The sequence below is a fragment of the Narcine bancroftii genome, chromosome 2, assembly GCF_036971445.1.
Source record: "Narcine bancroftii isolate sNarBan1 chromosome 2, sNarBan1.hap1, whole genome shotgun sequence".
NCBI classification, from domain to species: domain Eukaryota; kingdom Metazoa; phylum Chordata; class Chondrichthyes; order Torpediniformes; family Narcinidae; genus Narcine; species Narcine bancroftii.
Genome location: NC_091470.1, coordinates 250,191,252 through 250,216,786, shown reverse-complemented (window position 1 = coordinate 250,216,786; position 25,535 = coordinate 250,191,252). Strand labels below are relative to the sequence as shown.

Sequence of the window (25,535 nt, the reverse complement as noted above, 5' to 3'; positions counted from 1 at the left end):
ACGGGAGGAGAAAGGAAAATGTGTCTGGTTGTGGGGTCCTGTAGTAAGTGCCAGAAATTCCGGCAGATAATGTGTTTGTTGCGGAGGCTGGTGGGGTGGTAGGTGATGACGAGGGGTTTCTAGGGGTGTGGGGAGGGGTCTAGGGCAGATGAGTGGGGAATGGAGGAGATGTGGGTGAGGGCCGAGTTAATAGTGGTGGAGGGGAAGCCACGTTTGTGGAAGAAGACAGACATTTCAGAGGCTCTGGACTGGAAGACCTCATCTTGGGAGCAGATGCAGTGGAGACGGAGAAATTGAGCAAAGGGGATGGAGTCCTTGTAGGGGACAAAGTGTGAAGACGAGTAGTCCAGGTAGTTGTGGGAGTTAGAGGGTTTGTAATAAATGTCAGTGGACAATCTGTCTCCTGAGATGGAGACAGAGAGATCCAGAAAAGGGAGAATGTCATCAGAGATGGAGCAGGTAAGTTTGAGGTCTGGGTGGAAATTGGCCATGAAAATGACAAAATTGATGAGCTCATCAAGGGTGTATGAGGCCACCCCGATGTAGTTGTCAGTGTACCAGAGGAAGAGTTGGAGGTCTTGCCTGGTAGTTTTGTAGCATGTTTTGTTCCACAAAACCTACAAACAGGCAGGCATAGCTGGGATTCATGCGGGTACCTATGGCTACTCTTTTAACCTGGTGGTAGTGGGATGAGTTAAATGAAAAATGTTTAGGGTGAGGTCAAGTTCTGCCAGGCAGAGAAGGTTGGTGGTGGAAGGTGACACCTCAGGTCTGAGCAGTCGACATCCTGGAGGTTGTCATTAGTCAGATACTCAACTGGATCGGCCACATTAACAATATGGTAAGAAGAGCAGGTCAGTTGCTGGGTACTCTGTGGCAGGTGACACATGTCCTGTGAAGGTCTCTTTCTCCTATGTGCAAGACCCAAGGTGGAGGTATTAAGGAATATTTTCCATTTGTCTGCATGAGTGCAACTTCATAAATGCTCAGGAAGCTTGACCCCATCAAAAGCAAAGCTGTCCTCTTGTTTTATACCTCATTCACCATCCTCAGCATTCACTCTGTCCACTACCAGTGCATAATAGCTACCATGTATGCCAGCTACAGAAGTTACCCATCTAGATGACCTCACTTCACTTCTCAAAAATGCCTTCAACAAAAACAAAGCAAGAAAATGGCTGAGAACACCTCTATCAGCAGGTTCCCCTCTGACTCAGATTGGAGAGGTAGCAATATATACTATCGTAATTGATGCATCTTCCATATCTGTTTGGCTGCAGCAAGTACGAATTGGAAGTATGTGTGTATTGTACTTAAGAATATGACAATAAACTCAAACTCAAACTCAAGTCACACACTGACTTGGAAATGTCTTACCCTCATTGTAACTGGGGCAAACTCTTTAACCCACATGACACTGTGGAAACACTTTCACTATAACGATTGCAGCGGTTCAGTGATAAAGTTGCTCAATCCCACCTTCTCAGGGGCAATTAAGGATGGGCAATAAAAGGAGACTCAAAGCATTGACCATTCTTTTTCTACTACTGCTGCTATTTGGTCCTTTGTGTTCAACCAACAAATTGTGTTCAGCAATAACCTATGTCCTTAACTAGTGACACTCACATCCTGAAAATGAATGAATAAAAGAAGTTAGCTTGCTTCGTCATGATGAGCAGCAACTGGAACTGGAAAGGAAATTTGCCCCAAAGGAAGTATGAGACCGGGTTGTCCTCCAGTAGATACCCCGCGAAGCTTCCACGCTGCCAGCTAAACACAAAGCTTTAGTGTCTGAAAATGTTTAATCCTTTTTAGCATAAATTGCTGCAAATGACTTTAACTGAGCAATAAAATCAAAACCCAATTTGTAATCTTTGTTATGTTTATGGTGCAGTCAAGCTTATAATACAGTTAGTCATTTGTAATGTTTATTACCACTGTCAAATCCATAATACAACCCTGACAGCAAGCAATATTGATCAGGGTAAACATATATTTCCCATACCTTTGCCACCTCTTGACCTGCTGAGTTTCACCAGCATTTACTTCAACCAGGATATCTGCAGATTTTTGTGCTTTACATATTCCTTTGGATCGATTTACACCATTGCGTATCTCTGTTCTCCATTCCTGGGAATAGAATGAGGCCATTCAGCTCTAATTTGTTTCTGGCTGCTCTGCATCCTAACTTAGATCCATAAACTGGGAATTTTGGCCACCATAAATCTATTGTCTCACTTCTGAAAACATTTCTTGATCCAGCTCCTGGAAGGAAAAAAAATCCAGTTTTGTCCAGATTTGTCCCCTTCATTGTGTAAAGATCTAATCTCTGGGTGACCTTGATTTGGGTTTGAGGTAAAACCATTTGTTTTCGACATCCATATTAGTTTCCTTCTGCTCAACTCCAACTACATCACCCCTTAGCTTTGCAACTATATGGAAAGAAATGTGCCTTCAGTGCAACCTGCCATCATTATTTAACACTGCGCCAATACCATTCTGGGGAATCTGTTTCACCTTCTCCACGGAGCATTACTTCAAAGAGAAGAGAGTTCCACACAGTATCCTGTGCAACATTAATCTCTCTGATAATAACATTAAAACCAGACAATCTGGTCATAATCATGGTGCTGTTTATGGGTGCTTACCATGTGGCAATTGGCTGCTCTGTTGACTATATTACAACAGTAAGGGAACATTAAAAGTACTTCATTAGGACATTTTGAAATATGCCGTGGAAAAGAAAAGCAGGATTTTAGGAGCCCTGAGGGTCTCAGAAGTTTACTGAGGATACAGGGATGATAAAGGTAAAAAGTAAAGGTTCCATTACATTAGAATGTATAGACATGAAATTCATTAACTTTTGTCAACTGTAAGGCAGACAGAGAGTTGCCACTTTGTCCAGTGCCCCTCACAGAAACCTACAGTACCTGTGTCTCCCCTTCAAGTACTGACCAGTCCTGAGCCTGCTTAGCTTTTGAGATCAGACCATCTCAGCATATTCAGGCTACTATGGTGTGAGTAAAGATTGTGAGGACAGGCAAGGAGCAGCATAATTTAGTGTATTATCACTCCTAACACTGGCACCTCTGGCTTTGGCCCTCTTCACCTTTATTAGCAGTTTGAATTTTCAGAAAGAAAAGAAACATTCAATCACAGCAAGATCTACAGTCCTGATGCAAGCTGATAAATTAATTAGCTACCTGAACTTAAAGAATACATTCACAAGCACATTTTATACCAGTACTATGTGTCATTCAACTAAATGTAAGAAGTCAAATGGAAGTGATCATCCACTGTTCCAGAAGATGTCTCATGTGCATCAAAACAAAGGAGAGTTTATTGTCCTGTAGATACTGCAGTACAATGTACAAAGGCACTGAAATTCTTACCATGCTGCAGCCTCACAGGTGGATAAGATACACCAATGGTATAAATTAACTTACCACAATATGTCAAGACAAGAACAGGGATAATATATATGAAAAAGATAGATATTCACTGTTCCACTTAGTCCAAAAAATAGTGATGGCATGTTACATCTTTCTCTGTATTCTGAATTTGGCAGAACCCCCTCCACTTTCTAGGGCAAGAAATTCAGAGGCCATCCACAAATTGGAGGAACAACACCTAATATTCTGTTTGGGCATTCTCCAACTAGACTGCATTAAGATTGACCTCCATTTTCCAATAGCTCCCCCTGTCTCTCTCTCTCTCTCTCCCCCTGTCTCTCTCTCTCTCTTTCCCTTCCCTCTGCCTCCTATCCTCTAAGTCCCTATCTGCCCTTTTCCTGTCCATTCAGAGAGCTAACCCCTCTCCTATCATCTCAGATTTTCTATTCTGCCATCCCACTCACATCCACCTGTGATCTCTTGAAAGTTAACCTGTCCTTCTCCAATGCCCCTTCTTCCCTCCTCTCTTCTTTTCCTCCCTCCATCTTTTTATTCAGAAGGCAGCATGCTTTTTGCTCATATCTTGATAAAGGATTCTATCCCAAAATGTTGGTTATATCCCTTTGCTTCCCACAGATGTGTGACCTGCTGAGAAGACAGTCGGAATTTTTTCCAAGGGTGGAAATGTCAAATATCAAAGTATGTAGCTTTAAGATAAGAGAAAGAAAGTGTAAAGGAAATTTGCAAAGGAGTATTGTAAAAAAGGTGGATGAGCTGAAGGTGTGGATTGATACTTGGAAGTATGATGTGGTAGCGATTAGTGAGACATGGTTGCAGGAGGGATGTGATTGGCAACTAAATATCCCTGGGTTTCGTTGTTTTAGGTGTGATAGAGTTGGAGGGGCAAGAGGAGGTGGGGTTGCATTGCTTGTCAGGGAAAATATTACAGCGGTGCCTAGGAAGGATAGATTAGAGGGCACATCCACGGAGGCTATTTGGGTGGAACTGAGGAGTAGGAAAGGAGAGGTTACACTTGTAGGGGTGTATTATAGACCACCCGGAGGGGACCGAGACCTAGAGGAGCAAATCTGTAGGGAGATAGTAGATATTTGTGATAAGCACAGGGTTGTAATTATGGGAGATTTTAATTTTCCACATATAGATTGGGAAACACATTCTGTGAAAGGACTGGATGGGTTAGAGTTTGTGAAATGTGTGCAAGATAGTTTTTTACAACAATATGTAGAGGTGCCAACCAGAGAAGGAGCAGTGTTAGATCTACTGTTGGCAAATTGGATGGGTCAAGTGACGGAGGTTAGTGTTGGCGAGCACTTCGGGTCCAGTGATCATAATGCCATCAGCTTCAATGTCATTATGGAAAGAGAGAAGTCAGGGCCAAGGGTTGAGGTTTTTGATTGGGGAAAAGCTAGATTTGAGGAGATGCGAAAGGACTTGCAGGGTGTGCATTGGGACAATTTTTTTTATGGGCAGGATGTAGTAGAGAGATGGAAGTCTTTTAAAGATCAGATTTTGAGAGTGCAAAAGCTTTATGTTCCTGTTAGGTTAAAAGGAGGGGCAAAAGGTTTGAGAGAGCCGTGGTTTTCAAGGAATATTGGAAACTTGGTTCGAAGAAAAATGGAGGCGTACATTAGATATAAGAAGCATGGAGTTAAGGAGATGTTTGAAAGATACATTGAATGTAAGAGGAATCTTAAGAGAGGAATTAGGAAAGCTAAAAGAAGGTACGAGGAAACTATGGCAAGCAGGGTGAAAACTAATCCAAAAGAGTTCTACAAATATGTTAATGGTAAAAGGAAAGCTAGAGACAAAATTGGTCCCTTAGAAAATCAGAGCGGAAAACTGTGTGTGGAGCCTAGAGAAATGGGGGAGATATTGAACAGTTTCTTTTCTTCGGTATTCACTAAGGAGAAGGATATTGGGAGATGTGAGATAAAAAAAAGCAAATTGGGTAAATATGGGGAATATAGAGATTACAAAAGATGTAGTTTTAGGGCTTTTGAAGAATATAAAGGTGGATAAGTCTCCGGGACCAGACGGGATCTTCCCCAGGACATTGAGAGAAGTGAAGGAGGAAATAGCAGAGGCTCTGGAGTAATTTTCCAAATGTCATTAGATATGGGGATAGTGCCGGAGGATTGGCGCATTGCGCATGTGGTTCCGTTATTTAAAAAAGGTTCAAGGAGGAAGCCTGGCAACTATCGGCCTGTAAGTTTGACGTCTGTGGTAGGTAAATTAATAGAGAAAATTCTTAGAGATAGTACTTATAAACATCTGGATAGACAGGGTCTGATCAGGAGCACTCAACATGGATTTGTGGGAGGAAGGTCATGTTTGACCAATCTGATTGAATTTTTTGAAGAGGTGACTAAGAATGTGGATGAGGGTAGCGCAGTGGATGTTGTCTATATGGACTTCAGTAAGGCTTTCGATAAGGTACCACATGGAAGGTTAGTTAGGAAGGTGCAGTCTTCAGGTATAAATTTTGAGATAGTCAAATGGATTGAACATTGGCTGAAAGGGAGAGGCCAGAGAGTGGTAGTGGATAATTGTCTGTCAGGTTGGAGGCCGGTGACCAGTGGTGTGCCTCAAGGATCTGTATTGGGCCCATTGTTGTTCGTTATATACATTAATGATCTAGATGATGGGGTGGTGAATTGGATTAGTAAATATGCAGACGATACTAAGATAGGTGGAATAGTGGATAATTAAGAAGGTTTTCAAGGATTGCAGAGGGATTTGGACTGCTTAGAAAAATGGGCTGAAAAATGGCAGATGGAATTTAATGCTGATAAGTGTGAGATGCTTCATTTTGGTAAGAAGAATCAGAACAGGACATATGTGGTAAATGGGAGAGCATTGATGAATACAGAAGAGCAGAAAGATTTAGGAGTAACGGTACATCGTTCCCTGAAGGTAGAAACTCACATGAATAGGGTGGTGAAGAAGGCTTTTAGTATGCTGGCTTTTATCAATCATTGCATGGAATATAGGAGTTGGGAGGTGATGTTGAGATTGTATAAGACGTTGGTGCGGCCTAATTTGGAGTTCTGTGTGCAGTTCTGGTCGCCTAATTATAGGAAGGATATAAACAGAGTGGAGAGAGTGCAGAGAAGGTTTACCAGAATGTTACCTGGGTTTAAGCATCTAGAGTATAGGGAGAGATTGGACAGATTAGGCCTTTATTCTTTGGAGCGTAGAAGGTTGAGAGGGGATTTGATAGAAGTATTTAAGATTATGAAAGGGATAGACAGAGTGGATGTGGATAGACTATTTCTGTTAAGAGGAGGAAAGATTAAAACAAGAGGACATGAGTTAAGAATTAAGGGGCAGAGGTTTAGAGGTAACATGAGGGGGAACTTCTTTACTCAGAGAGTGGTAGCCGTGTGGAATGAGCTTCCGGGAGAAATAGTGGCGGCGGAGTCAATTGTATTATTTAAGAAAAGGATGCACAGGTATATGGATGAGAAGAAGATGGAGGGTTATGGGCATTGTGCAGGGAGGTGGGACTAGAGAGGGGTGTTTGGTTCGGTGCAGCCTAGAAGGGCCTAATGGCCTGTTTCCGAGCTGTAATTGTTATGTTATGTTATGTTATATGTTAAGTATTTTCCCTACAGTAAAGAAGTGCAAGGGAGCTTGCCTCAATGGCTATTGACCGGTAGCTCTGACACCCATCAAAATGAAGTGATTCGAAAGATTGTTCATGGCCACGTACCATGCCCTCCATAATGTTTGGGACAAATAATACTTTTTTTCCTTTATTTTCCCATTTTCTACACAGTTTTAAATTTATCATCAAACAATTCACATGTGTTTAAAGTGTACCTTCCAGATTATATTCAAACTTATTTGTATACATTTTAGTTGGACCATGTAGAAATTGCAGCACTTTCTATACATAGTTGTTACATACCAGACTTCAGTAATAGAAATCAGCCCAGATGGTGTTATATTTAAAATAATATTTTTAATTATAAATAAATAATGATATAACACATTATCTAATTTATTTACTTACCTAAACACAACTAAACTTATCTACACTTATTTAACTTAACCCAAACTATGCGCGAATATGCCATTTTGTGTAGAATTTCCCCAAGCCAACCACAGCTCAAGGCACAATCCTCAAAAAGCAGTTCAAAGTTCAAAGTTCAGTTTCAGAAATTCATTGATGACACATTGGCTTGAAATTGATGAGATAAACAGGCTTCAGATGGATGAGACCCACAGACATTTAAAAAATTTTTATTAAAAAAAATCTTTTATAAATTCAAAGCCACAAAAAAATTCACATATTTTACAATATTGCAAATCCATTTCAAATACATACTCCTCTTGCTTTAGAATTAAAAGATGAAGCTGTTACTTGACCCACCCATTCCCTTTTTAATTTTAAATGATTTTTCTCTGTCAAATGAGTCTCTTGTTAAAATCCATTATCTACTTTTTATCTACTTTCATCTTTTTTATATGATCTAATATTTTTTCTTTTTAATTTTACTCTTCAGCCAATTAACATTAAAACTAAGAAAATTTAGTGTATATTCCCATCTATTATCTTAAATCCAAAACTCTTTCAGTCCAATTCTCTCAGGTCTCTTCCATCGAACCCAACTGACTTCTGGAAACTTCTTTGCCCCAAAGAAAAAAAAAGATACAAAAATTTAGCAATACACGAACTATTAATACATTAATCAAAAACATAATATGAACCAACTCCCCCACCAAATGCTGAATAAAGAACAAACAGCACTTCTCCCCTCCACCATATGGGGTGTGGCTCCTGCCACAATATGACACATAATGGACAAGGCAAGAAAGGAAATACATCCACCCCCCACCCCAGGAAAAAGAAATAAATTACAAAATTCATGAAAACAGTATGTCACCCTCATGGGTACAACTCTTTGGTGTAAGCTGTATCTGCACCTCCTCCCTTTGTACTTCTCGTTGAGGGCTTGAACTTTCCACTCTCACTTGATCTTCCTTAACTGGAGAAAGTGATTCTGCAAAGGCCTTTGCTTCTTCTTCTTCCACGATAAACCTAAGTTGGTTATTGTCCAGAAACAGCTTTAATGTGGCTGGATGTATGAAAGTAAATTTGTAGTCTTTCTTCCAAAGGATCACCTTCACTGAATTGAATTCTTTTCTTCTGTCCAGCACTGCCTTACTGAAATCAGCATAAAAGAAAATGTTATTTCCATCAATGATCTTAGGTCCCATATTTTGTCTTGCATTTTGGACTGTTAACCTTATTTTTTTTCTTTATCTTGATAATGCAGGCATTTAACCAGCCCTGGATGGTTGATTTGGCTGTGGCTTCCTCCTTTAGGCTCTATGAGCTCTCTCTAATGCAGTTCTATTTGCAAAATTTTCTTCTCCCTGAACTTTTGGAATCCATTCATGCAGGCTTTAGATGAAATTAGCAATTTATGAAGATGGTAGAAGAGACCAGGGGTGACAGAATGTTTATAACTCACAAAACCCTTGTTGAGGTGCTTCCAGTGAAATGTCCTTTTTTAGACAAGTGCCAACCAAAACTCCCCTCTTCTTTGGCCAAGGGGAGACGAAGCAAGTGATGCTCTCAAAGCTTCCAAAACCTTTTCTGTGAGTCAACCAAACTCAAGTAACTTTCACTCTGGTCACCTTCCAAGCACAGTATTTTTCTGCCTTCAGAACCTTTTCTGTGGGTCAGCCGAACAAAAGTTACCTTCATTCTTTTGGTCACAGAGTAGTATCTTCATTCCTATATAACAGTCAGGAGGAAATCAGACAGACTGTCTATAACAACACATGAGGCCAATCCAGCACAGTATTTCCTCCAAGAGCTGACTCCTGTCCTGTCTCCTTAAAATGGCCCTTGAGCAAAACTGTGTACTCAGCCTGCATCTATTGCTCACATGGTCTCTGTACTTGGGTTTTAGGGACAATGCCTTGTATCCAAATGTATTCAATTTAGGAACATGCTGTCTTCAACCTGCTGCCAGTTTCACAGCCACACCAAAGCCTGCAGGATTTGTTAAATATGTTTTCTTAAAATGACAGTCCCACACAAATGAAAATAAACTGAAAAATGGGAGCACATAATATTAGTCCCCTAATTTTAGGGCACCATAATATTAGGGATATAGTGATGGTATGTGTATTACTACTTTACATAATTAAAGTAGTCATGTTGAGTACTTCGTTACATATCCATTGCATGCAATGACTGCTTGATCTGTGATTCATAGGCATCACCAGGTGCTGAGTATCTTCTCTGGCCAGGCCTCTAGGCAGCCATCTTCAGATCATGCTTGTTTCGGGGTATTTTCCCCTTAAATTTTCTCTTCAGCTTATGGAAGTCATGCTCAATTGGATTTAGATCAGGTAACAGATTTGGCCTTTCAAGAATTTTCCAGTTTTTAGCATTGAAAAAACTCCTTTGTTGCCTTAGCAGTATGTTTGGGATCAAGCACCGTCCAATGAGTTTGAGCAGATAAGATGTTTTTATGTACCTCAGAATTCATTTGGCTACTGCCATAAGTAGTAATATCATCAATGAAGATACGTGTGCCAATACCTGTGGCAGCCATACATGCCCAGGCCATTACACCTCCACCACCATGTTTCATAGATGAGGTAGTGTGCTTTGAATCTTGGGCAATTCTTTTCCGCCTCCACAGATGGCTCTTGCCATCACTTTGATAGAGTTTAATCTTGGTCTCATCTGTCCACAGACATCTTTCCAGAATACTGGAAACTCTTTTAAATACTTCTTGGCAAACTGTAATCTTGCCATCCTGTTTCTGTGGATAACTGGTGCAGTGTGGCCTTTGTATTTTGGTTCATGAAGTCCTCTGTGAACAGTTAGTCATTGAGACATCCACACCTGTCTCCTGAAGAATATTTCTGATCTGTCGTACAGGCATTTTTTTTGGGGGGGGGGGCTTGCTTCATTATGATGAGAATTGTTCTGTCAACAGCAGTGAAGGTCTTCCTTGGCCTACCGGTCCCTTTGCGATTACTGAGCTCACCAGTACGCTTACTTCTTTATGATGTTCAAAACTGTAGATTTGATCATCTTAAAGTTTGGGTGATGTCTCTTACTGTTTTATTCTTGTTTTTCAGCCTCATAATAGCTTCTTTGACTTTTATGGGCACAACTCGTCTTCCTTCTGAAAAATAGCCAACTACAGACTCCAAAGGTGATCAAATGCTTAGAGGCAAGTCTAGCTCTCTTATACCTGCACCAATGAAGCAATTAAAGATACCCCAGTAATCACAAACACTTGTGAAGCCAAATGTCCAATAGATTATGGTACCCTGAAATGAGGGAACTATGTATAAAAAGTGATGTAATTCTATATGGTCAAACCAAAGTGTATACAAATAAATTTGAATAAAATCTGGAATGTGTACTTTAATCACCTGTGTAGTGTTTGATTACAAATTGAAAATTGTGTAGCATCAGGGCAAAAAAAAGGAGAAAAATGTCTTTGTCTCAAAAATTATGGACGACACTGTATGTTTGAGTCTCCTGGCGAGCCTCAATTAACTACAACTTGCCTACTGTCACAACAGATTCACTGTAGATGCTAACTCCCTAGCTCTGCACTCTACTCTTAAACACCTAAGTAAGAAGGGCATCGATGTTTAGCTCCAATTTACTGAATAGGGCTCCACTTCAATACCATATCCCCTAACTCACCCCCTCAAACTCCATGTCATAAGTATCAGCAATTTTACTCTCTTTTTCCCCTCAACTGGATCCTTGACTTATTGATCTGTAGACTCAAGCAATGAAGATTGGTGATAACACCTCCTCCACAATAATTCTTAACTCTGGTGCCCCAAAGGCTGTGAACTGAGCCCCTTTCTAGACCTCCTATGCATTTGTGAATGTGTGATCAAGCACAGTTCTAACTCCATCAACATGTTTGCAGATGACACCACCATCATTGGGCAGATCTCAAACAGTGGTGAGATGAAGTATCAGAAGGAGCTGGAGAGTCTAGTGACATGTTGTCAGGATAACAACCTCTCCCTTAATATCAGTAAAATAAAGGAACTGGTTAGGAAGGAGTTCATATCCTTGTATGTATTAAGTGTTGAGGTAGAGATGCTGGAGACCTTCCAAGTCTGAGAACTAAATATCATCAACAGTCTGCCTGGTCCAAACACATCATGTGCACCAAAGACTCTACTTTCTCAGAAGTCTTAGGAAATTCAATGTATCCCCAATGTCTCTTACCATTTTCTACAGATGCACCATAGATAGTATCCTATCTGGATACATCATAACTTTGGACAAGAACTACTCTGCTCAAGACTGTAAGAAACTGCAGAGAGTTATAAACTCAAATCTAACCATAATGCAAACCAACTTTTCCTCCTTCCAGTTCATTTTATACCTCCTTTTTGTTTTGGGAAAGCTGCAACAAATGAAAGGATCAATCACATACTCCATTCTCCCACCTTCCGTCAGGCAGATGTGCTTGAAAATACCATCCTTCAAATTCAAGGTCAGTTTCTTTCCTACTGTTATCAGCATCTTAAAAGGAGCCCTCATTGGTAAAAGATGATGCCTTTGCTATTTCTTAACTGTACTTTGCTGCTCCGTACCTGACACTGGTTGAATTATGGTAACACTACTCCCTGTACTCCTAGAACGCTTCCACCAGCGTTGTCTCCGCTCCATCCTCAACATCCATTGGAGCGCTCACACCCCTAACGTCGAGGTACTCGAGATGGCAGAGGTCGACAGCATCGAGTCCACGCTGCTGAAGATCCAGCTGCGCTGGATGGGTCACGTCTCCAGAATGGAGGACCATCGCCTTCCCAAGATCGTATTATATGGCGAGCTCTCCACTGGCCACCGTGACAGAGGTGCACCAAAGAAAAGGTACAAGGACTGCCTAAAGAAATCTCTTGGTGCCTGCCACATTGACCACCGCCAGTGGGCTGATAACGCCTCAAACCGTGCATCTTGGCGCCTCACAGTTTGGCGGGCAGCAGCCTCCTTTGAAGAAGACCGCAGAGCCCACCTCACTGACAAAAGGCAAAGGAGGAAAAACCCAACACCCAACCCCAACCAACCAATTTTCCCTTGCAACCGCTGCAATCGTGTCTGCCTGTCCCGCATCGGACTGGTCAGCCACAAACGAGCCTGCAGCTGACGTGGACTTTTTACCCCCTCCATAAATCTTCGTCCGCGAAGCCAAGCCAAAAAGAAACTCCCTGTACTGTTGTTTATTTCTTTCTTTTCTTTTCTTTTTTCTTTTGGCTTGGCTTCGCGGACGAAGATTTATGGAGGGGGTAAAAAAGTCCACGTCAGCTGCAGGCTCGTTTGTGGCTGACCAGTCCGATGCAGGACAGGCAGACACGATTGCAGCGGTTGCAAGGGAAAATTGGTTGGTTGGGGTTGGGTGATGGGTTTTTCCTCCTTTGCCATATGGTTATTTAACCATATAACAATTACAGTACGGAAACAGGCCATCTCGCCCCTGCTAGTCCGCACCGATTTATGTGAAACTCCACTAATTACTTGTTTGTTCATTTGTTATTATTGCACTCTGTGCTGTATTAGTTGACTTGCCTGCATGGAATGCCGAACAAACACCTTTCTGTGTTACTGTACATGTGAAAATAAACAATTCAATTCAATTTTACACAGAGACTGATAAACACCTGGAATGCATAAGCCAGGGAGATGGTAGAGGCTTATAGGATTGCATTGTTCAAGAGGCATTTCGACAAGTACACGAATGCACGTGATGAATAAATTTAGGCCACGAGAGAATAGATGGGATTATTTGGATTGGCATCATGGTTGGTGAAGACATGGTGGGCTGAAGGATTGGTTCTTTGTTCCATGTGAAAATCTATGTCCTTTACAGCATGAAAAGATCCAAAAAAATTCAGAGTAAAAACATGGCATCACATACAACCCTGAAGTGTTTTTTCCTGCAAGCTAGGCAGAATTTCTACTTGTTGGTAGTGCTACAAAATACTGTAGTCAAGAAATGATACTTACACAGAAGAGTGAAAAGTAAACAAGAAGGAAGTGCAAACAAACTGTGCTCCTTTTGAAAATAAATATTCATTAATGAATAATAAAGGTAGGGGTCCTTAAGTAAGTCTGACTGAGTTTGTTGTTGAGGAGTCTGATGATTGAGGGGTAGCAATTGTTCCTGAACCTAGTAGTACAAGTCTTGTGGCACAGATACCTGAGAACAAAAATTGAGGCCATGTAGAGCTCGTCGAAAGAACCAAAGACTTGTTGATCCAAACCAAGGCTATTATTAGCAAAAGACAGGAGCTCTTCACAGGTGGCCGACCAGTCCGGAATGATCCGACCTGGCTAGGGACACAACCCTTTAAGGCCCAGACAGTAGGCGTGGCTTAGCTCTCAGCCAATCACTGTAAGCACAGTCTAGATTCAGTAACTATATACACTATATACATTGGTGATAGATCTGTACTATCACAGGCCAATACTCCAGTGCAGAGCTGAGGAGGAACAACTCTGACAGAATGCAGTTTTTCAAAAGAGGTGCTGAATTAAGGCCAGTCTCAGTAGATGTAAATGCTTCACATCCCTGGCGTCATCCTCGACTTTTTCCCTCATATTTCTGGAAGAAAGTCTAGTATTTCTGTCATGTCTTGAAGCATCTTGGGGCTCAATGAATTATCTGAATATTGTAGGTTCAAGCATCACAGAACAGAGCTTGCTGTGCTGACGCTGACTGGGATGTTTCTTATCATACAACGGTGACAAGATTACAAAACGGCGATTGCAAAACCCTTACGGTATTGCAGGTAAGGAAAGATGCGATAGAAATGTGATCCTTTCATTTTTGCTTCACTGATGATCACATGCCAGCTACTTCCAGCTGCTCACTGAGAATGTTGACTGCAATCTAAAATGGCCATGAGCTTGCATTCTCAGGTCTCACTTGCTCCCTGACTGAATACAGCATCCAGATAGTCACTTTAAAAAGCACTCAAAGGAATATACATTAACGCTCTCTAATACGTCACCTTAAGAAAACCATTGACTGCTGAAACATTAATTTTTGAACCCTTTGCCAAGTCATTTCAACTCAAGTATCTTGGATTAAAAGTACACAGTAAATCATTTCATTGAGCCTTAGGCACAATTTGGACATTTAATTTAATTTTTTTCACCTATCAAAGCAAAACATAAAACATAAACATTAATACCCAGCGGGAAATAATGTAACAGTGAATTAGTGCAAAAACACTAAGATTTGGAGATTCAATATTCTTTTGGCTTTACATTTTATTGTTGTTCTGTTGAGGGGTTATAGATTTTTACTCTCCTCACTCACTGGTCTGAGAAAGGTCATTAAGGGCAGAGCTGCAGTGCAGAATGACATAAGCAGTCATCTGCAGACCACAGCAAATCAATCATAATTAACACTCTCAGCTACTTCCTGGATATAAAACCTCTGGAGTAAAAGGTCAATGCAAGAGATCAGTGGACAATGTGCACAAACAGAGCAAACAGGTTTTACAGCAGCTAATCTGTGTTGGGTCACCCCTGCCCTCCTTTGCTTCCTACAGTTAACTCCTGTGCAAAAAAAAATACCATTACAGCTAAGTTGTAGGCAAGATGGTTCAGGTTTTCAAAGAAAGCAGCTTTTTTTTTCCTGAGGCAAGCAACATGTTAGCCGCAAATAATTTATTTTGTCAGGAATATTTGCGTAACTCTCATCACTCCTCTCACCAGGCATTTTTTATTGATCAAGATCAAAGGGCAGATACTGGTAAATGGTGCCAATTAAGCCCAGATAATACTGATAACGTAAAGATTGAACGATTTAAATGACATGGCTCTTGAACGCAGTCATCCAAACCTCTCCAGTCGTCTATCAATACCCAGTAAAGGACATCTAGTTCTTTGTGGCTGAAATTCCTGGTGATCCATTTGTGCTGTTGTGAGTGCAGCACAGGATGAAAGACCTCTTCCCAGAATCAGAGACCATCCCCCAAACCAGAGTTGGGAATCTCCAGTGATGCTCCTGTACCAACCTGGAATATTGAAGCATCAAATTACCAAGTAGTTCAGAGAAGAGAGCGCTATGGGAAAGGGTTGAAGGAGACCATCTGGCCCACTGATTTTGTGTGAGTTGAAAAAGAGATAGCTGCTCTAATCCCTTTTTCCCAGAATCAGGCCTGCAGTCATGGGTGGGGGGGTGGGGGGGTGAAGGAGGGGGGGTTACAGCTCTCCATATTTGCCTTGACGTTTAACTTGATCTCCAGCAAAGCTCATTTTTATTGGGTTAGATTTTTAGAACATCAAACAGAACAGGTTCTTCAGTCCATGCACCAAACAGAATGCCAAATGAAACTAAAATAGAACAAAAGAACAAATAAATAGGGATGTAGAGGGATGTTTTATGAATACTCACTTTACTCAAATTTGCTTTTATGAAGAAGCCTGTGTTCGCTATCCAAAAGAAATTTGAATGATTTTTCACTTAAAAAAAAATAACCTTCAATAGTACTGAATGGGTCTTCACTTTACGTCATTACGACTTTCATAGGAATGCTCTACTTTCGTAAAGTAGTGTATATCTGTAATCAAAGTACTTCTGATTTTTACCCTCTGTTGTAGTTTCATAAAGAGGTAACAGAGAGCTCCTGACATACCACTGAGACCAAGGCCAGACAACGTACCTTTAGTGAGATTGAGGGTCAAATAAATATCGTGAGAAAACTGAAACACTGACTCTTCTGCCTTGAAATGGGGCAAGATTTATTTTATCTCCATCTGAGAAACTAGACACATCCTCCAACAGTGCAGCATATTCCTTTGGTACTGCATGGGAACATTAGGTTTGCTTTGAAGGCTCTAGTCACTGGACTTGGATTTTAAATCAAGACAGGGGTATAACTATATCGTATGTTTAATGCTCTCCACCTGGCATGTTTTCCCAGGCAATTGAGCATTTGCCTTCTACATATGAATTGACTATCACATTTGCAGAGCGACCACTTGTTACAGAGTGCTTGATTGCCTATGATCCACTGTACCTTCTCTGCCAAATCAGGAAGAAAGAAACAAGGGACTCATCCGAGATCTTGGGAAATTGTACTGGAAGCTCAAAGACAGCCAGAGTAATAGTGGGAAAGACCTATTTGGAAAATCATGGATAATATAGTTTTACAATGTAAGTTTCTGATGTTATTTGGGAGAATGAATCCAATTGGAGCATAAGCTCCTTAGAGAGAATGCAGGATAGATGTCAAAATATCTTGACCAGTGGGAGAAACACGGATGAGAGGAGAACGTTTCAAGATTAAGGAGCTGGCCATTTAATGCCGAAGAGAACAGAAATTTCTTTTTCAAGCAGACAGTGAATCTCTGAAATTTGTGATCCAAGAGGGTTGCAGAGATCAGATTATTAGAAATATTTAAGGTGGATTTTGATAATATTTGGAAAAGTCGAGGAACTGAAAGCTACAGGGACTGGGACGGAATAGGTGATGGGGCTGGGGTAGATCAGCCATGAGGGACAGGTTTGAGCAGTTGAATGGCCTGCACCTAATCTCATTGTGTTCTTGTGAGAAAAGGGTTAGAACTAACTGGAATCTTTAATTCTAATTGTGATAGTTATTAATTTGCACCAATTAGACTGGTACATTTTTTATAGCATGAGAGATGTGCTCAGTTAAATTCAAAAGTACCACTTTTTACCACTTTATTGCCTGCATTTATCATTTTAATTAAATAGAAACTTTGGACTGGCCTACAAATCAAAGAAATTTGTGATTTTAAAAGGATTACATTCTCCAAACCTAGGCTAAAATTAACCCTGTTGTCTTTCACATCAATACTGCCAAGAGGTGAATTTCTGTTTAAAAAGATTTAGTGACTTTTGAAGACCAACACTCAACGAAACAAACCCTTTGAAATCATTTGAATTTCAAAAATAAATTGAGATTTCTCAATATCCTCAGAAAAAAATAATTTCCTAACAAGTTAAATTGTAATCCACTAACGTCCCTGCTTTCTGCAGCAATGATTAGGATTTCAGGTTCCCATGACCCTACACACTACAGTGATGCATTATTCATTCTATAATGTATGAAATTCCTGCAAATAAGACCTTTGTCCTCCAGTATGAGCTAATTATTTGCCAGCTTGGAGCCCTGATGTGTCATGTTACAGTGTGGAAAACACATATCCCTGGGAGACAACCCCCCCCCCCCCCTTCTCATTGTTTCCCCTCCCCTAAGACAGAGGCAATCACTCACAGTGGGTCTACAGGAATCTTTCTGATATTCTTCTTTGCAAATGTATATATATTTCGTTCAATTTGCAGAAATCAAGCTGCAGGATGTTGACAGAAGTCAGTGGAGATCTTTTCAAAGGTGCCTTCATGCAGAAATATTTAATCATCTCTTCTGTCTCCTAGGGTGAGAACGATATATTTTCTATTCAAAATCAAAGTGTATTGTGTGATCACAGTGATTTTGCACTGTCCTCTTCCACCAATAATCAGCCCCATCCTTTCTCTCTTGGATGGATGCATAAATGCACTGTCTGACATATTACCTTTTTACCTGCTGATAGAATTGGCAATAATCATCCTTGTCTGTGGGCAGGAAGTGGTAGCATTTCACCTGTTCGAAAGTGTCTTGCCTCTAAACTTACACAGGCCATTTTTTCCGCCCAGCCAGTCCTGTTCTTCTGCTCTTCTCTGCCGTGATCCTGCCATTGGTGGCCTGGAACTCCCATAGAATTAGCATCACACTTTTCTACTAGCCTACTCTTTACACACGCAGATGTTAAGCTAGCACGAGAAAATCAACACACCATGATCAACAAATAGAATAGCCTGATGCCCCATCAATCATCACCAGGCACTTCAACCAGGCCATCTTAAAATAAAGGAATTCCAAAACATTACCTCCAAGTCCAGGCGATTTAAATATCTTGACCACTGCTGCAGTACCATTTGCATAGGAAAGTCAAACCACCTGGCTATGTTTCTCCAGAAACCAAAGAGAAGACTTTCCAGTGCCAGACTAGCGAGGCAGAAATGCAGCTTTGTGTCTGTCTAGAGTCAGTACATTAGGTCATGTTCAAGGACTCCCCAGTTGACCTGAATCAAGTTGTAACTGACTTCATTAGGAAATGTATGGATGTCTGTGTTCCTAATCAGACTATCTGAGTGTATCCCAATCAGAAGCCATGTAGTAAGCAAATGATCTGCAACCTGCTGGAGACCAAATCTGTTCTGTTCAGTTCAGGTGATTCAAAGACAAAGGGAAAGTGCAGGTATAACTTCCAGAAGGAGGTTAAAATTTTAACCAAGCTGAAGCCTCAGATAGACACTCAGTAGCTATGGCAGGGCTTGTACACCATCACATCCTACAAGATGAAGGTAGTATCATTAACCACAGAACATCTATTCCAAATGAGCTCAATGCCTTCTCTGCTCGTTTTGAAAAGGAAAACACTGCTGTACCTTCACTAACTCCAATAGCTACCTATGTACCCCTAGTTACTGAGGCTGATGTGAAAAGGAGCTTCAGGAAAGTGAATCGTCACAAAGCATGTGATTCAAGGTCCTTTTAGTATGTTCAACCCAACTGGTTGGATATTCTGCAGATGTTCCTATCCTCTCATTGCTGCAGTATGAGGTCTCGACTTACACATCCATGATACAAGTCCAAGATGACCTGCCTCAATGACTATAATCTGGTAGCATAATCATCTACCATGAATAAGTGCTTTGAAATGTTGGTCATGAAGAAAATCAACTCCTGTCTCAAGAAGGACCTGGACCCACTCCAATATGCCCATTAATGTTTTAAACCGCTGAAGAAGACAAAGAATTGCTAGAAGAACTCAACAGGTCAGGCAAAATTCATGGGTAAAAATTGTCATTCATCATTTCAAGTCAGAACCATTTATCAAGACTAAGCTTGAATGTAAAATCACATACTGTATATACAGGGTTGGTGGGGGGGGGGGAAATCTTTCACCTGGATTATTTCCTCCTTCATATTCATAAATTTACCTCTTTATCTGACCTGCTGAGCTCTTCCAGCAAACCTTCATTTCCTTCCGCAGTTTGATTTTGCTTTTGTCTATCTTCTGACAGGAAATGGTTTTCTTTCCATATTTACTTTTTTTTGACATAAATAGCAAACAAAAGGAAATGTAGAATGTGTCATGGTAGCAAATTGTCCTCTGTTAATGCAGGAGTAATTGCACATTGGACCCTATTCATTTCAGAATCAGAATTTAGTGCACATTCATTTAGAGCATGCCACATTTAAAATATGCTACAGAGGATGGAAAATGACCCCTTACAATTCATGTCCCCTTACTTTTCTTGAGTGTTTATTTGCACCAATGTCCCACCAACCCTGGTGCTAGTTGATTGGATAGTTGATAATGCTGGCAATTCATTTTCGAAGTAAAATAGGCTTTAAGCCATTGAATCAAATGGATGATGTCAGACCAGCTGATGTTATTTTCAGTGGCACTGAAATCAGGTGGGAATTAAAATAGAAGAGTTACATTGCATAATTTACAAGGCATGTAAGCAGTGTAATGGAAGCATCCAACTTGTCTGGATGTGAACCTCTAATAATACTCAAAAAGCTTCACATCATCCAGTACAAGGCAACCCATCTTATTGTTGCCTTATCCACCATTCTGAACATTCATTCCCCCCATTACCATTGCACAGTGTACACCATCTGCAAAATGCACAGAAGTCACTCACCTAGGCTAGTCCAATTCGACCTCACAAATCCATAACGTCTACTAACAAGAGGATAAAGGTAGCAGGTGCATGGAAACACTATCTCCTGCATATTCCCATCCACATGTAGAAAGCTGAGTTGGTCCTTCATTGTTGTTGGTTATCATCCCTGGAAATCTCTCCCCAATAGCACTTGTGGGAGTTTCTTCACCAGACACAAGAAAGAGACTCACCATGATCTTTTCAAGGACAATTATTAATGAGCCAAAAAAAGTTGTCCCTATTCCAATAAATGAGTTTAAATTAATATAGTAACATATTTACCAACACTAGCTGTAATCAAAAGCTGTCCCCAAGGATGAGGACATAAATAAAGAGGGGAAACATCCAAGATCACCAAACAGGAAACTCGTTGCATCAGGAAAAGAAAAGTTAAAAAAAATCTAAGGGTAAGAGGTAGAATGGAAATTTTTGCATCGTTTGCACCATGTGTAAATGTGACCTATAGACTTTTAACCTTAGAGTAAGGTGTTTGCACTGGACTGAATCAATACATGCATCTAGATACAAATGGCACAGCCAATGGTCTGAGTAAATACAAAACACAATCCAAGATATGTCATGAGGAATGCTCATGACTCATGTATCTGATGACTGCCCTTTGCGCAATGATGACATAAGCAAGAAAGCAGTTCAGTGGCATGTCAGGAAACTATTTGTAGCTTACAAATGCGATCCTGAGGAAACAAGGGGATGATCATTAAAAACGGATGCTCCTTCCCTTAGACAGACCAGTTGTGACCTAGGCACTAACATCCGTGCACTGTACAGATCAATAAGCCAGCTCTCCATTCAACCAGAGGCAGTGGCACTCATAACTTTCACGAAGCATCCATTTACCATCCGAATCATCAAGGCGTTGCAAAGGAATCATGATAAATATCCCCTGTTCTTTCTGATATGGAATTGATTTGCCTATCTGAAAGAGCTGACAAGGCCTTGAGTTAACCCAAGATGGCAATTCCAAATATACAGCTCAATTTCTGTCTTCTGTATTGCACACAATGTATATTTAAGCTTGTGGTTTGAAATTTGAACCAAAAACCTTCTGATTCCCAGAGAAACAAGGATTTGACCTGAACTGTTTACAGTCTATATTTTTCATGGGTGTTGCCTGACCCATTGAGTTCATCCATTTGTGTGCTTTTTTTTTGCTCTAGATTGCAGCATCTGCAAACATATCTGTAATTTTTCAGAAGCACTCTGCATAATGTTTTAGTGCAAATTATTCCTATTAGTAAAACAAAAAAAAGTGCCATCTCCCTTAAAATATTCTGTTCCCCCTGACGTTGGGGCAACAGTTAACATTGGTCCTTCACATCTCTGGGGATTCATACTTGATCCAGATATTAGGTGATGTTTGAGCAGAATTTATCTGAGACTGTTGGTTTTCGTTGGATGCTTCAGTTCCTACCGCCCCCACCCCCCATTCCAAAGATGTGATAGTTGGATAATTGATCACTGTAAATTGCTCCTTCTGGTAGATTAATGGCACGAAGAATCATAGGAAACTTGGTGGTATGTGTAAGGGAGAATGTATATTTTGATGCAAGGGAAATAAGGAAGGGAGAATGAGACTGATGGGATTCTTCATCTGTGAGCTAGCATAGACCAGGTCTGCTGAATTGACTTTTACCATATTGTGATATAATAAAACTAGCAAGCATAAAAATAACTTGGAGGTCCAGTGATCTCATCTAGTGATCCATAATTCATGAGGACATTGGTTGAGAACAGATTGTAATGTTTGTCTAGCTTATGCATAAAGAATGACAAGTGTTAGGCATATCTGGGATAGAGTTTGGTGCTTCTGGAACTGAGAGAAGATAGGAATGACTGGCAGAAAAAAGCCTAAGAGAAAGAGAAATGCATTTAATTGGGCATCCTCATGCAGTCTAAACTGGCAATGTTCTGAAGATTTCAGGCACTGATCAATGGAGACTAGGAATACCTGAATTAGTTATGATATGATTGAAAGTTTATTTGACTGCAGTTCTATCTGTCTGTTTGGTCTTCAGTCAGTAATGTTGGCTGAGTCTCATTTGGCAGTGCTTTCCCTCTGGGTCAAACAGTTGTGAATTTCAGCTAGCTCCTGAGTCTTGAGCCCATGAACTAGACTGGCCAAAGGGAAGCGTGCCGAGGCAAAGCTGCACTGTTGTCAATGCTGTTCTCTGATTTGGTTACTTTGAAAGACCTCAGTACATTCTTTGGAAGACTAGAAAGGAAGACCTCTCTATTGACCTTAACTGTATTTAAATCCCAAACAACATCATCAAAGCAGGTGACTGAGTCCTTGTCTCATTCTTGTTTCTGGAAGCGTACTGTCCATTGGCCACATATCAAAATGACCAGAATTCAAGAAGGTGTGTCATTGGGTGGAGATCCACTGGGACATCCTGATATTGTGAAAGGTGCTATGTCTGTGAAAGACGTGATTTCTGTCACAACTGGATGAGTGAATTTTGCTTAGGTTTTTTTTAGCATAAAGGGTGCTTATAAATGGAACCTCCCAGCAATCTGATGGCAAGGTTCCCAGATTCTAACAGTAATAAATTTAATTCACCTTGCTGGGCAATTAATGTGACTGCCCTAATCTGGCCTGCTCTTTTATATAGAACAGCAAAAGCCGAGATCTATATTATGAATGGGAACAATCAAAATGTTGATTCATTCACCAGTCACTCACTATATTGTTTAAATGCTGCAACACACATATGGGAAAAAAGTTAGATCAGTCAACGATTTGCTTATCTTTGAACAAAATAGCTGCTTTAACTTCACAGTAGCCAACTTTTGCCAAGTTCAAAACAGATGTGAAAGATTGGATTTATATTGGTTATATAAAATGTATTTGGGTCTTATACCTTCAAGTCTCTTGCCTTTATGTTACCCATTTACAGCGTACATTTTCTATATATTACCAACAGGAGAATATGATGCATCAGAATATCCGGGGCAAAGGTTGAAAGTCATTGCTTCCTGATGTTGAAAACTAGAAAGTAGGAACAGGAGGAGACTTTCAAGCCTGCTTCATCACCCTTTCTCATTAGTATTCTCCTTTTACCAATGTTCTCCTGTTTCTATGCCTCTTTATAAGCCTGAGATCCAGAATTTTGCTGCTCGTTTGCCATTGAGTGTCATGTCCTGTTCAGCCATCATCCACACTCGCTCCAAGACTTGTCCTGTAATAATTTCTCAAGTGCTTTTTGGATTTCAGAGTGATGGGAGGTGATTGAACCGGTCTAATTCAACCTTACTCATGCTTCCCGATTTTTGTATTCCTTAAGAAGCAGCTGAGATTGGCTTGAATCAAGAAACCCTCTCAAGGAACCCTCGCAGCCACTTCTCCTCAATGAGAGGCAGAAGGACACTGCTGGCTGCAATATCCTGGACCATCAAAAGATTGAAACAGAATCAGAATTGGTAGAGTCTTTATGGGTTAAGTTAAGAAATGGTAAATGGAACAGGCTCCCAAACAGTGACCGGGATGTGGACAACAAAATACAACTGAAAATAGGGAGGTTATGTAAGAAGGAAAGCGTTATGATAATTATGGGAAATCTAATGTGGAAGTAAATTCAAAAAGTCAGGTTAGTACTATTACAAGCTCCCGTTTTAGTAAAGTGGGATTATCACTGTGAGGGGTAGTACAGACAGGATGGACTGAACAGTCATGGTTAACATTTAACATTTCACACAAGCACAGCCCAGGTCACAAGCCCAGCGACAATGCGATACATTGGGAGAACTGAGGGAAGGTCTGTCACGATCTGTTCCAGAATTTGATATATTTGCAAAGACGTTGTGATTTTGCAAAGGGAGAACCGTCCTGACGGCTGAAGAGAAAGCAGCCTTTCGAAGCAGCTCTTGGGGCCGGCCATTTTTGTGAAATTCAGAGCAAAGCCTCCTCTGGGAATGACTGGGCTTTTTCGATGGATTGACCTGTGCCGGAAGGGTCTTTTGGGAAGCAAACTGCTTCATTTTGATTGTGAATAGCAATGAAGGTCACTTGGAGAGGCCACTTCATTTTAAGTGTGACTAGCAGTGAAGTTACTTGGAGAGACCAGTGGCAGGGTCTTGGAAGCTTCTTGAAGGCCACCCAGTTTGAGTCTTGCCTACAAAAGGACAAGGCATGTTGTGTCCAGAGCTTCGTGTGAATGGACATTTCTTCAAAGGCAACACAAAAAGAAATCATGAGTCACAACTCCAGTCTTCCTATCAGTTCAACATTATTCTGGGCATCAAATTTCAAAGGCCTGTGCTTCAACACTGAATTTAAAAGACTGAACTTTGAAGTAACTTTCTGGATTTTGGCCTGGACTGTAATGGTTTGGGTACATCACACACACAATCTCACACACACACACACACACACACACACACACACACACACACACACACACACACACACCACGCACGCACGCACGCACGCACGCACGCACGCACGCACACACACACACACACACACACACACACACACACACACACACACACACACACACACACACACACACACACGCACGCACACGCACTCACAGATGCACTAGACATTTGCACATAGTTGGAAATAGTTTAAAAGTTAAGACTATAGTTCAAGAATTAGAAATATAATCAGTGTTTTAAAATTAAACACCGTCTGGTTCATTCCCTATTGCTGCTTGTTATTGGTGGTTCATAACAGTACAGGATCTCAGGACAGAGAGTTTTCTGGAATGCTTACGGGATCGCTTTTTGGAGTAGCTTGTTGAGCCCACCAGGGGATTGGCTGTATTGGATTGGGTGCTGTGTAATGAACCAGAGGTGATTAGAAAGCATAAGGTAAAGGAACCCTTAGGAAGCAATAATTTCCTTTACTCCATTAAAATAATAATGACACATCGGACTTTAGCCTCTCCTTTTCAAATTTGAAGGAAATTACTGTTGGATGAGAGAGGAACTGACCAAAGTAACGTGGAAATCGGGCTGTCATCTGCGTATGGAGCAATAGAATGCAGAAATGTATTCCCCTTAGAAGATTACTTATAATTTAAGAAATATATATGATGTATTTTTGAAAATTTAGCACCCTTACTTACAAATTGAGGGAATTAATTTATAGATATTTTTCCTAAACTTCAAACCTCATTGAGATCTTTGGAAGAATTACAAAATGTAAATGGTTAGAACCGTGCAGTGGGTGGTGTCTTCTTGGCAATCAATTTCTTTACTTTCTTTTTTTGCTTTTTTTCTTTTCATTTCTTTACTTGGGCATTTTTTTTTGCTGTGGAGGGGGGTTGTGGAGTTTCGGAGTCTCATACCATCATGTATAATGGAACTGACGTTAATATTTGAC

The 25,535-nt window shown here is 40.7% G+C and overlaps 2 long non-coding RNA genes across 2 annotated transcripts; one reads left to right on the top strand and one right to left on the bottom strand.

The window, feature by feature from the left end:
* Positions 1-1,529: 1,529 nt before the first annotated feature.
* On the bottom strand, positions 1,530-20,549 carry LOC138752668 (uncharacterized). The gene is made up of 3 exons (XR_011350822.1): positions 20,165-20,549; positions 17,679-17,835; positions 1,530-2,130 (listed from the first exon to the last, which is right to left on the bottom strand). It is a non-coding gene; the product is annotated as an uncharacterized lncRNA (long non-coding RNA).
* On the top strand, positions 15,346-25,535 carry LOC138752667 (uncharacterized). The gene is made up of 3 exons (XR_011350821.1): positions 15,346-15,542; positions 17,747-17,840; positions 23,131-25,535. It is a non-coding gene; the product is annotated as an uncharacterized lncRNA (long non-coding RNA).